The 13,423-nt window shown below is 45.0% G+C and overlaps 1 long non-coding RNA gene across 1 annotated transcript in view; it reads right to left on the bottom strand.

The window, feature by feature from the left end:
• The window catches only part of LOC311426410, a 274,512-nt gene that overhangs the window by 134,759 nt on the left and 126,330 nt on the right, over window positions 1-13,423 (bottom strand). The window lies entirely within an intron of this gene.

Here is a 13,423-nt window from a genome sequence, read left to right as displayed (position 1 = left end):
GTGTGGAAAGGAAAGGAAAGGTGTGGAAAGGTGTGGAAAGGTGTGGAAAGGTGTGGAAAGGTATGGAAAGGTGTGGAAAGGTGTGGAAAGGAAAGGAAAGGTGTGGAAAGGAAAGGTGTGGAAAGGAAAGGTTTGGAAAGGAAAGGAAAGGTGTGGAAAGGAAAGGAAAGGTGTGGAAAGGAAAGGTGTGGAAAGGAAAGGTGTGGAAAGGAAAGGTGTGGAAAGGTGTGGAAAGGTGTGGAAAGGTGTGGAAAGATTTGGAAAGGTGTGGAAAGGTGTGGAAAGGAAAGGAAAGGAAAGGAAAGGAAAGGAAAGGAAAGGAAAGGAAAGGAAAGGAAAGGAAAGGAAAGGAAAGGAAAGGAAAGGAAAGGAAAGGAAAGGTGTGGTAAGGAAAGGTGTGGAAAGGAAAGGTGTGGAAAGGAAAGGAAAGGTGTGGAAAGGAAAGGAAAGGTGTGGAAAGGAAAGGTGTGGAAAGGAAAGGTGTGGAAAGGAAAGGTGTGGAAAGGAAAGGTGTGGAAAGGAAAGGAAAGGAAAGGAAAGGTGTGGAAAGGAAAGGAAAGGTGTGTAAAGGAAAGGAAAGGTGTGGAAAGGTGTGGAAAGGAAAGGAAAGGTGTGGAAAGGAAAGGTGTGGAAAGGAAAGGTGTGGAAAGGAAAGGTGTGGAAAGGAAAGGAAAGGTGTGGAAAGGAAAGGTGTGGAAAGGAAAGGAAAGGTGTGGAAAGGAAAGGAAAGGTGTGGAAAGGTGTGGAAAGGAAAGGAAAGGTGTGGAAAGGAAAGGTGTGGAAAGGAAAGGTGTGGAAAGGAAAGGAAAGGTGTGGAAAGGAAAGGAAAGGTGTGGAAAGGAAAGGTGTGGAAAGGAAAGGAAAGGTGTGGAAAGGAAAGGTGTGGAAAGGAAAGGTGTGGAAAGGTGTGGAAAGGTGTGGAAAGGTGTGGAAAGGTGTGGAAAGGTGTGGAAAGGTGTGGAAAGGTGTGGAAGGTTTGGAAAGGAAAGGAAAGGAAAGGAAAGGAAAGGAAAGGAAAGGAAAGGAAAGGAAAGGAAAGGAAAGGAAAGGAAAGGAAAGGAAAGGAAAGGAAAGGAGAGGAGAGGAAAGGAGAGGAGAGGAAAGGAGAGGAAAGGAGAGGAAAGGAGAGGAAAGGAGAGGAAAGGAAAGCAACCTTCTTTTTTCCCTAATGAATACTGACTTGAAATGATGCTGGGAAAAGAGCTTTTTGCTTTTTTATGCTACAAAGTCCACCAGATCTGCTCATGAGAAAGGGAGGTAGAGTCAATTAGCTTTTCTTAATTTCTAAACTACCAAGACATCATGGGTTTGAACATCTCAGCTCAATCTCTAAAGCTACTGAGTTCATGTCCTGATTAAGAGAGGCAGCGAACAAAGGAGCAGAGAGTACAGGGGAAGGAGGTAAAAGGGTAAACTAGCACAGTGAAAAGTGAGGCAGTGAAAAATATATCAAGACTGAAAAAAAAGACGCTTAGAAATGTGGAAAGAGAAAAAAATGTTCCAGAAAAAAAAAAAAAAATATCTACTGTACCTACCTAACAGTTCCCCCTAATCTTATCTGCCATGCTAATTACCAGATTGAGGTGTTGGTACGTTATGCAAAGACGAGGGTGTGTGTGAGAGCACGTGTGCACAGCTCCTGACAACTCACACGTACAACCCACTGATTTCCCCCTTTAACTAGAGGATTTTTTTATTTTAATTGAATCACTGTCAGAATGAGCTGAATTACAGGAAAGACAGGTTAGGCAGCTCATGTAGCTTTTGAGAGATCCAATAAAAAAATCCAAAGGATTCCCCAAATCCCAGAACTCCAGGAAATGTGCTAGTTCCTGTGTATATGATAGTGTTTCCTTCCTAACATATTAATATCCAATATGTGTCAATATGCAATGGCATGCTCTGCTTTACCTTTTCTTCCCAAGGCTTTCACTCTGCCTGCAGCTCTGCATGATTTTATGCACCCATCTGAAGTTGCACAGAGTTTTGCACCTCTATTCATCTCACCCGCACCCCCAAAATGTCTGGCTGGGGCTGAGCTATGCTTCAGGACTGAAATGGGGCTTATGTGGGGACAGGTGAGCAGAGGGCAGTGAGAGGGCAGTGGCTGTTGGCTTGGTAATGCCAAGTGACAACTCCTCATTAGCAACTAATCCAATCACTCCTGCTAATCCAGTCAGCCTGGGGAACTGGAGATGATGCTTTGCAGGGTGGGCATTTTGCTCTCCCAAACGTCCCAGGAAGGTACACGAGGGATGAAGGTGAGCAGAGCTGACCTGGGGGCACTGGGGGGTCACCCCCAACATAGCTTAGGTTCCACGGGGCAAAACGGTGACGAGCCCCAAGTCAGGACACCCCTTAGCATCCCTTTGCAGCACCACACACAAATGAGTGCCAGGGCTAGAAGCTGGCTGGGATAGGAGGGGGAGAAGAAGGGCAAGGTTAAGACACTGCCCGGTGCCCCCCCTCCAGCCAGCAAACTGTAATCCTGAGCTGAGATTTGTCAGCAGACACGTCGGTATCATGCCACCATGCCTTCGTTACCTCCTGGTCTCTAAATAAGGGCCAGCTGGGCTCAGAAAACATTACGCAATGCTGTTAGGACTGAGATAAACCAGCAAAGTGGCATTCTTCAGATGAGAGAAATGAGCAAAAACCCTGCAAAATCCTCTGCAGTTGGGTTTAAATGAGGGCTGTAACTTCTCATACATGTCCTGCTCCCAGTGTACAGGAAGATTAATGTACATTAATCCTGCATGTGTTCAGCTGGAATATTGCATTTCTGGAAGCAAAGAAACACCTTAATTATATTGCTGGTTATGCCAGAGGTCTGTTATCTCTCAAGTGCATCACATTAAGAGCCTGGGCTACAGAACTGTCCCAAGCTATTTTTTGGGTTTCAGCACTACAGGCAGGGTATTTTGTTGTTGTTTTTGTTCTGGTTTTGTTTCAGTGGCTGGTGACTGGCTGGGCTGTGGTTAATCTTCAAATAACCACAAATGCTGTGGATGTTTTTGAGGGGAGAGGGAGACGGGATGTTGCCACCTCTGATCTCCATGAGAAGTTCTGACCTGCAAAGAGCCTCGCTCCTAACCTCCCTCTGCTGTCTGCTCTAAAGGCAGGGGAAGGGAAGGGCTGATGCCATATGCACGATGCAAGTGGTACTCTCTGTCTCTCTCCCCCTTTTCCACCCTAGAGGAAGAGAATTTCACAGGGAGGACTGCGGTCTGCACCTCCACCCTGTTTTGGGGGCACAGTTCAGTCCTGATGAGCTGTGTGCTGGCTGACAGGGCATCCTCCCAGTCGTTCCCTCGTTCCTTCCAACATTACTCACTTGTTAGACTGGAGCTTTGGGAGTCTGTAATTCCTCCCTAAGTCCATTATGGGAGTGGATAGGGAAGGGAACAAAGCTGTCTTGCCTCTAGGAAGCCCAGAGAAGTGGGCAAGGAACACAGATGTCTTCTGGGATGGTGCACCACATCTCTATCTCAGTTCCCTCTCCCCACACGCCTGCAGAGAAACACTTCTCTGTACTGAGGAATAAAGGAATTCCTTCTGATACCACTGGAAAGGCCTTGTTCTGTGTTTTAGCACAGAGCTCAGGTTCAAAATTGCACCCATGACTGATTTTGTGTAAAAGAAGGAAAAAAAAACACACAAGAAAAAATCCCCCTTTTCCCCGCTAGGACATTTTCAGAGGTCCAAAAAAAACAAATAAAACAACCCAACCAGTACAGGAAGTCCTGGCAGCAGCTTCAACTGTTGCAAACACGTAGACAAGACCCGTGACAATAAACAGTGTCCCACAAAGCGTGAAACTAAGCAGAAATGTCCTTGGGGAAGGCTGATTATTGCACCGAACCCCAGAGAGGAAAAGGTGACAGAAGGAAAAGAGCCTTTGTTTGTACAAGCCACTTTGGACTTCCCCTCTGAATAGGGCATGGGGGCTCTGAGTCTTACAGCCTTTTTAATAGGAGCATCTGCTCCCATCCTCATTCCAGCTGGACGGCGCCTCTGTGTGTTTGCTGTGAGCAAGTTGTGCCATGTGTCACGAGGGGGAGTGTATCCTGGGCACATGCATGCCTTGGAGGCCTTTACACCACAGCAGTAGGTTCATTTGTTTGGCCTGGGCACTTGCTTGGGGGCAGCAGCTGCATTCTCCAGCTTCTGTGGGATTTCCAAATTGTTAACCCCCCCCAAGGGTGGATGTTGCTATCAGGGTAATGCCTGTGCGAGTGAGGGTGTGTAGGGAGAGGGTTTTGTGGGCACCTTGCACTTTATCTTATTTTATTTTACTTTATTTTTCCTTCCACTGACATCTGGAAATGAGAGTCATCTCACTGCTACAGACTCTGTGAACTCAGGCCATCTGTGAGACCATCTTTTCCTCTCCCTCAGTTATGACCTGCCCTGCAGGAGATTGATGGTGATAGACACAGGGTGCAGGAAATGTCACAGGGATGCCCACATGGTCAATAGCAAATCTGACAAAATGGGATTTCTGTCTAGTTCAGGGGCCTGTTACACAGCTCTTAACACTTGAGTTCACAGGGACAGAAATGCCAAATCAACCCTATTTATTTGCCTCACATTCCCCTCTTCCTCTATGCCCTTTCCCTTTGGAAACATCCTTCCACAATATTTAAAAGGCTCACATTTATAGGGTAAATGGGGCAGATGGAAGAGTTCATCCCATCCCATTTCTTCTAAAGGACTTCAGGAGCCACATGGAAACCTGCAGCAGCCTCTCTCTGCCCATGAGCAGCCCTCCAACAGCACATAAAACAGGCCAGCCCTTCCAGCGAAAGGCCAGATCATGCACAAACTACCATATGCAGTGGTTTTGTGTTTAGTCCAAATGACTTGCATGCAAAAGCAGTCCTAGCATGATCAATCCCCAAATTTGAAGGAAGAGCCGCCAAAGAAATGCACGAGAAATTCTGTTTTGTAAAGGAAACTTGGCCAAAGAAAGCTTACTATAAGGCTTGTAAGCGGAGCCTGCATTGATTTGAGCTGGGTGTTAATAATAAAAGCAAAGAGCTACAGCACTGGCTCCCCGCCACCAACCTCAGTGAACCCGGCTGAACCTAGCAGACGCAAATGCAAGTCAAACTCTGTAGGCTGGATGCACAACACAAGCCTGTTGTCCCATCTGTAGCCATGCACATGCCAGTGAAGATTAGGTTAACACAAGGCAAGGAGATACACAGGGAAGCGACCGATTTCCTCCTCCCTTCCCACTTTTTTCTGCTCTGAGCCAGGAAGGGAATATGGAAGTTGGTGCCACATCTGTGTTGCTCCCAGTAGACTGGCTTGGGTACAGCAAGCAGAAGAGGATGTATGACATATGCTCTGTGCTGTGACACAGGGACACTGGATATAGGATGGAAGTAAGCATTAACGGAGATGCTGACACCCCAAAGTGCCCACAGTGCTGTAAGACACCGATTCACCAGGCTTCTGCCATAAAACACAAGTGGTGCATTTTGTTCTGGAGTCCCCAGCACCCACGCCAGGACCAAAGCTCTGCAAGGGCCAGTGGGCAACTTGCTGGCCATGACCTGGTTCTTGTCCTTGAGGCCTAATTGGCATCTTGTGCAATAGGTCTGGCTTCAGCTGCCAGGAGAGAGTAAATTGTCTCCTCCTTTCATGGATGGGATTGGGGAAGGGGTGACTACCACATGTCTGTTTCGGTGTCAGGGGATGGCAACAAAGGATGTCAAGAAAATGGTGCTGCCGAGGCACTCTCCTATTTGGCTTCTCACCTGACGAGCGCAAGGCTGGTGACAGAGTCTATGTCATGCCCCGTAGGGAGTGTGGAGGCAAGGGAAAGAAAGGAGTTAAAAATAAGACTGGTGCAGATGGGAAGTGTCAGCTCTTCTCACTGGAGCAGAGCTGCTCAATGGGGAAACCCAGCCAGAGAAACTTCAGAGAACTGGGAGGGAGAGAGCAGAGTTGGTCAGTGTCAGCAAGCATCACCTGAACCTCTCCTGCAGCCACCTTGCATTTCAACGGGAAAATAAGTAAAGCCCACAGTTAAAAAAAAAAAGGAAAATAAGAAAAAAATCATAGATTTTAAGTAAGTCATGGATATGTGTGTGCACAAAAAAAGAGAGGAAGAGAGACAGATTTAGGAAAAAAAAATTATTGGAACAAAACACACACAGGCCAATGCCAAAAACTTGAAAACTTGAGAAGGAGAGTGGATACACACTAATTTAATTTTCTAATCCCTCTACTCCTGTCACTGTTTACTCACTGATAAATGAGCAGTAGCTTCAGCAAGACAGCCATATTTGCAGAAACTGACAGCCTGACTCAGAGACTATTTACCTAAAGACCATGAAACAGGTTTCCAAAAGGGCCCCGTCTTGAAGGAGAAGATTAGCATGGGGCTTCTTGTTGACAGACTCTTCCCTCTCCACCCCTCCTTCCCCCACTCCGTGATGCATCTCTTGTGCAAACACTCGAGAAGTATCACCTAGCTAAAGAACTGAAATGTTGGAGCGATGCCCTGGAGCTGTGCATTCAGCTTTAGCCTGACAGCGAAAATACCCATCCATCCAAGACAGAAGTTGGGGTTAGGGTTTTGCTTTATTTTTTGCTTTATTTTTTCTCCCAGTAATTAAAACCAAAATTCAAACCCAAATCTTTTCATTCTCCCACCCCCCTTCCCTTCTCTCCCCACTCTAGAAGGTGAACTATGAGCACAGGGTGTTTTCATAGATTTAACAAGGGAATAAAATTATACTCCAAAGTCCAGATCCTTAAAGAATTTGGATCTGTCTCCTAGGATGACTCATGGGATTGACCAGAAAGATGGAAAAAGATAGAACCAGAAAGGGCAGAGCAAAGGATGGCTGTAAAGATCAGAGGGAAGGAATGGCTTCCATAAGGTGGGAAAGAGGAAATGAGACAACGGAGTGGAAATCAAAGCAGTGTGCCCAAAGCATGAATGGTGTCAAAGGGAATATTGAAGGGACATTAAATGGTCATTTATGGGGTTTAAAAAACAAACAAACAAACAAAAACAAAACAAAACAAAACAAAACAAAAAAACAACCTCCACCTGGGAAGAAGTTTGAAACCAAAACAGGAGGGTTTTGTATGTGCAACATATATTTTACTGTAGGAAATTCTTTGCCACAGAATCTACTGATGACCAAAATTATACACAGATCTTAGAAAAACTTAAGACAGTGTATAAGGTGCTTTCCAATGCAACGATGCAGAAGCAATCATAGATTGCTAGAATGTTATAAATGGCTCAGGATTCAAATTAGGATTAAATAAAAAAATAGGATTTATTAAAAGAATATAAAGTAATAGAGGTAAGCAAACAGCGCTGGGTGCACCGGGAGTCTCCGCTCCACCAGGACGCACACCAGTTACATCAAGCAGCTGATTTTTATGCTCCTAGACTAATACATATTCATTACTACTTCTAAAAAAAACAGGTTATTATAATTAGCTTCCGGGGTCCAGTCCCTCCTACTGGAGCATGCGCATCAGTCTCCGGTGGTCCCTCTGGGGGTCTCTAGGGGTCTTTCATGCTGAAGGCTCGTAGTCTTCCTCTCCAAGTCCTTCCCCTTTGTACTCCTTTGGCACCGTACCAAGTTTATAGAACATTTTCTGCAGGTCTTGTCTCCTAGCCGTCCTTCAGCTTCTTTTTTCTTCTTCTTAATCTCTTGGCCACCTGGCCAGATACCAGAGGTTTGCATAGTATCCCATAACAGTCACTAGTTGTTATCAGTTGTTCTGAAACCCCCAGACATCAAACACAAATAGCTTTCTTATTGACACTTCGCGAGTAATTAAAACGTTCTTCACCAGCCATTCACAGGGACAGTCACACCTATAGCAGTGTTAATTTAATCTCGAAGAAGACAAAAAAAAGGCTGTAACTGTTAGAAATAGAAGTCCGGAATAACAAAAGCAAACAGGTTCATAAATTTGAGGAGTATTTTCTGAAGACTTGATAAATTGACTAGAATGAGGGGGAGACTGGGACACACTGCATCTGTGGTTCAAGAATTAAATTGCCAGTGCAGGGCCCAGAGGCAGACAGGACTGTTCTTTATGGACACAAATTGTTAAAACATTCCTAACAGAAGAGAGACTGCAGCAGAAGAACAACATTGTACCTGCCCTTCGCTGGCACCTTTCCCCAGCCCACCTGCCACTGTCCCATGAATGCAAGATGCTCCCTAAGATGGACCTTCAGGCTAGTCACAGGGACCTTTTAATATCCTTCCCACAACATTCTGCTCAAGAAACTAGCTGCTCGTGGCTTGGACTGGCATACGCTTCATTGGGTTAGAAACTGGCTAGATAGCCGGGCCCAAAGAGTTGTGGTGAATGGAGTCAAATCCAGTTGGAGGCCGGTCACTAGTGGCGTTCCCCAGGGCTCAGTACTGGGGCCAGTTCTCTTCAATATCTTTATCGATGATCTGGATGAGGGGATCGAGTGCACCCTCAGTAAGTTTGCAGGTGACACCAAGTTAGGTGCATGTGTCGATCTGCTTGAGGGTAGGAAGGCTCTGCAGGAGGATCTGGATAGGCTGGACCAATGGGCTGAGGTCAGCTGTATGAAGTTCAACAAGGCCAAGTGCTGGGTCCTGCACCTGGGGCGCAACAACCCCAAGCAGAGCTACAGGCTGGGAAAAGAGCTACAGTGGTTGGAAAGCTGCCAGGCAGAGAAGGACCTGGGAGTGATGGTTGATAGTCGGCTGAATATGAGCCAGCAGTGTGCTCAGGTGGCCAAGAAGGCCAACAGCATCCTGGCTTGTATCAGAAACAGTGTGGCCAGCAGGTCTAGGGAAGTGATTGTCCCCCTGTACTCGGCTCTGGTGAGGCCGCACCTCGAGTACTGTGTTCAGTTTTGGGCCCCTCGCTACAAGAAGGATATGGAGGTGCTTGAGCGAGTCCAGAGAAGGGCGACGAAGCTGGTGAGTCTCCCTGCAAACACACTGAAGGCTACTGAAAGACACCTCTTGTCCTCCGGGGATGGAGAGGGGCAGGAGTCAAAGTGAATGGAAATGTCACCTAATACAAACAGAAATCCTTGATGAACATTTCTTGCAGGTTGGATTTGTTATCTTGTTAAAGGAAGAGTTTAATTATAACCAAACTACCATAATGAACAAACAAAGATGGACTATTAGGAAATCCTCCTGGAGGCAGAAAGGCACTGTGTACAGAGGAAGCAAAAGTCCCTCTGGCCTCAGCATTTGGCCCCAGAGCAGAACAGCTTCCTCCAGCTTCACTTCACAGTGCCTTCCTCTGCAAAACCTCCTTCTAGCACCTGAACACACCTCACTTTCTTTGCACACCTTAGGCCTTTAACAGAAGCTGTGGAGTTCTGTCATGACCCTAAGTATACAATTACATGGACAAATCAAACCTGCTTCAGGTCCAATTCTAAATGCAGGCTTTAGTGCGAGCTCTAAAGTTAAAGAACAAATGTTTTGAACCTTAAAAGGTGTAAGAAGTTTTTCTTGATGATCTCACAGCATCCATTTGGCTTTCTGGGACACTTTAGAAGGGTTTTGAAAGCTGCTTGGCTAAGTGATTGCCAGAGCTTTGGAGTGGGTTAATGCTGGCAATAGTCACTCCATGCAACATTTGTTTCTTAAATTCTTCTTCTAGCCATTCTTTTTTAGATCTTTGAACAGATGGGGCTTGGGTCTCTCTTTCCCAAGGAGGCTTATCAGGTATGGTTTTCTGTATTGACTGATGTCTCCTTGTGGACTTAATCATTTGGGAAGCTTCCAAAATTGCCTTAATTTTACAGGTTGGCAGAGGGAAAATGAGTAACCCAAGACATGTAACGGGCCCAACAGAAAAAATAAGGGAACAGAAACCAGGTTTCCTATTTCTTAGATTTAGCCTCACTTTCTATGCTATACTGTGTCCTGTAATTCTGGCAATCATTTTAAAAATCAGTAACAATATAGGCTTGAGAAAAGAACTGGGAGGCTTTTTCAGATATTTTTAACAGACGCTATTGCCAAATTGTTTTTGAGTAGCTACTGTCTCTCTCTTTTTCTTTTTTAAGTTATTCACAAAGGAACATGGATAAGCCACTCATTACTCCACAGCTGGATTGCAGCTACTCATAGCAAGGCAAGACCCTCAGCACGCAGTCGTAGGGTCTGATTTTGATCAGACAAGGAGTTTAGCTGGAAGAATGGAGACAGTTTTAGATTCGAGTTCAATTCCCAGCTCAGCCAAATTTTCCGTCCTGCGTCTAATTGCAAATACCTAGGCCACTGAGTTAATATTTTCCAGCATCTCCAAAGTTTTTGAGGCAGTAAGTCAAGTAATGAGCAAGAGGCACTCCGCAGTCTGACACAGGGAGTACAAGCACCTAGGCAGGCAGATAAATTGTTTCTGTTCTCTGCCTGGAAGAGCATAACTTTGCAGTTGTGTGTTTCCAGTAGGAGCATTCATAATGATGAATTCAGCAAGTCACCACACTGTGCATGTTCTCATGGAGAAATCATTGTCTGTGAAAAAAGCTCCTGCTTAACGTGTTTGCTGCAACAAACATAAAACTTGAGCACAAACTGGCCATGAACATGCAGAACAAATTCAATTTGGGAGTCATAGGGCTATTGTGTCCTACACAATGGTCTGCTGTCACAGAGCTCTGCATAGGATCCAGAGACAGACATAGGAAACTTGGATTCAATTTTCAAATTATTTTTTAATTTGGTTTCCTAAAGAAATGAGGTATTCTGCGATCATTCTTAATGTCTTAATGTCTATTTACATCTCCCTCACTTTTTTCCTCTCCCCTCAATAACTTTGAACTAATTGGCACAAGAGGTTTTGTCTGCAGCTGGATAGGAATGTTTTAACAATTCGTGTCCATAAAGAACAGTCCTGTCTGCCTCTGGGCCCTGCACTGGCAATTTAATTCTTGAACCACAGATGCAGTGTGTCCCAGTCTCCCCCTCATTCTAGTCAATTTATCAAGTCTTCAGAAAATACTCCTCAAATTTATGAACCTGTTTGCTTTTGTTATTCCGGACTTCTATTTCTAACAGTTACAGCCTTTTTTTTGTCTTCTTCGAGATTAACACTGCTATAGGTGTGACAGTCACTGTGAATGGCTGGTGAAGAATGTTTTAATTACTCATGAAGTGTCAATAAGAAAGCTATTTGTGTTTGTATGAAATCTTTGATGTCTGGGGGTTTCAGAACAACTGATAACAACTAGTGACTGTTATGGGATACTATGCAGGCCTCTGATATATGGGCAGGTGGCCAAGAGATTAAGAAGAAGAAAAAAGAAGCTGAAGGACGGCTAGGAGACAAGACCTGCAGGGGATGTTATATACACTTGACACGGTGCCAAGGAGTACAAAGGGGAAGGACAAGAAAAAAACTTGGAGAGGAAGACTACGAGCCTTCAGAATGAAAGACCCCTAGAGACCCCCAGAGGGACCACCGGAGACTGATGCGCATGCTCCAGTAGGAGGGACTGGACCCCGGAAGCTAATTATAATAACCTGTTTTTTTTAGAAGTAGTAATGAATATGTATTAGTCTAGGAGCATAAAAATCAGCTACTTGATGTAACTGGTGTTCGTCCTGGTGGAGTGGAGACTCCCAGTGCACCCAGCGTTGTTTGCTTACCTCTATTCTTTTAATAAATCCTATTTTTTTATTTAATCCTATTTTGAAGATTGAGCCATTTCTAAGAATCTGGGGGCTCGTCCGGGATGGCTATGGTTCCTGAATTCTGATTTAATCTAGGAGAGGCGCCCCACCATTTGGTGGCTCCTGTTTGAGTCGGAGCGAGACTAATGCCATCCTGAACCTGAATAAAGGTAAGCAAAGAATTTGATTTTTTTTTGAGCTCCCTGTTTGTTTTTTTTTTCCCGTAATTCTGTGCGCGAAGATCCGGACGAAGACGACAGGATACCGTTTGTGGATACCGTTCGGTTGGATTCCGGACGAAGACGACAGTTGTTTGTGGATACCGTCCGGTTCGATCCCGGACGAAGATGGCAGGGACGTTTGTGGATACCGTCCGGTTGGATTCTGGACGAAGATGACGGAGTCGTAAGTGGATACCGTCCGGTTGGGTAAAGGTGCGGTTGACAGTGTTTGTGTGTGAGAGTGTAACTGAGACTTCTAAAGTCAGCGTGGAGGTCTTTTTGTTTTCTTACTGGTTCTAATCTCCTGTGGGGGGGTTTGGCCGGTGAAGGGAGTGATACTATAGAAGTGGTTCCTATAGAATTCGGGGATACGTGGGTGGGTGACAGGTCCTAAACCCCCTGCAAGACACTCTCACTGAGGGCAACCAAGGGCTGTGGGAATTGCCACAAGTAAAATTCCCAGATGGGTCAGAGAAAATCGAAGACAAAGGACCAGGAAGAAGGGAGCAAAAAGTCCATTATGAATAATGATTAGAAATTGGAACAATAGGGGCCCCAGAAAATTAAACAGTAAATTAAAAATGATCCAGTATTATATGATAGAATGACCAAAAGAACCCTTAAGACCCCATGTATTTTGATCCACGGAGGACGGGGTCTGTCAGGCTTTGAACATTAATAGTGGAATACCTGTGGATCTGGAAAAGAGCAAGCTGAAACACTGGAATTAGAAATTAGAGAGCAATTGATTAAGAATGAATATGTGCTACATTTGTGCCTGTGCTGCACTTATACCTCCAGATAACAGGAGCCTCTCGGACCCTGAGAACCAGATCAAAAACAACCTCATGGTTCGGACTTTAATCAAGGGGTCTGAGATAAGGAGGACTGTTCACAAAGGGACAGGTTATGCATATGTATAGGAATGTTCATGTATATGTAACTCTTTACTAAAGCAATTTGCCACGTTAGGAGTGCACGACTTTGGTGGGACTACCCGCCCCGTGCCGCCCAGAACTGAGTAAACTTTACAATCTTACTGATTGTGGAGTCAGCTTTCTGTGAGTCATTTTGGTGAGCCAGGCAGGAGACACTCTGCTTGGCTGCAGGATCGGCTGCAGCGCGGACGCCCCTAGGTGTACCCTGAGCGTTTTTGCAGTATGTTTTCGGCTGCTGGAGGGATACTAACTGGAGTGTTAATAATTGTATGTGTTTTTATGTATGTATGTGTTTTTATGTATGTATTTTATGTATGTATGTATTTTTATGTATGTATTTTGTGTTGACATTTTGTATATTGTAATATTTGCATATTGTATGTATTTTGTGTTCAAAGTATTTGTGTAAATGTAAGGGTTTGAAACAGTGTTACAAGTCACTTCACAAAGAACACAGTCAAAGACAATACTTGTTTGGTTGGTTATCATTCTAAATTATATTCCTGTGGTATGAATGAGATGTGCTGGAGGCCTCTGTGTGCGATTGTGCTGTGTGAGTGAGATGCAGCGTTGCTGCAAAGCGAGTGCAGAGTTCTGA

This window comes from Aythya ferina (genome assembly GCF_964211825.1).
Source record: "Aythya ferina genome assembly, chromosome: W".
NCBI lineage: Eukaryota > Metazoa > Chordata > Aves > Anseriformes > Anatidae > Aythya > Aythya ferina.
Note: the sequence above shows the minus strand (reverse complement) of the source record. Positions and strands in the feature narration are given on the sequence as shown.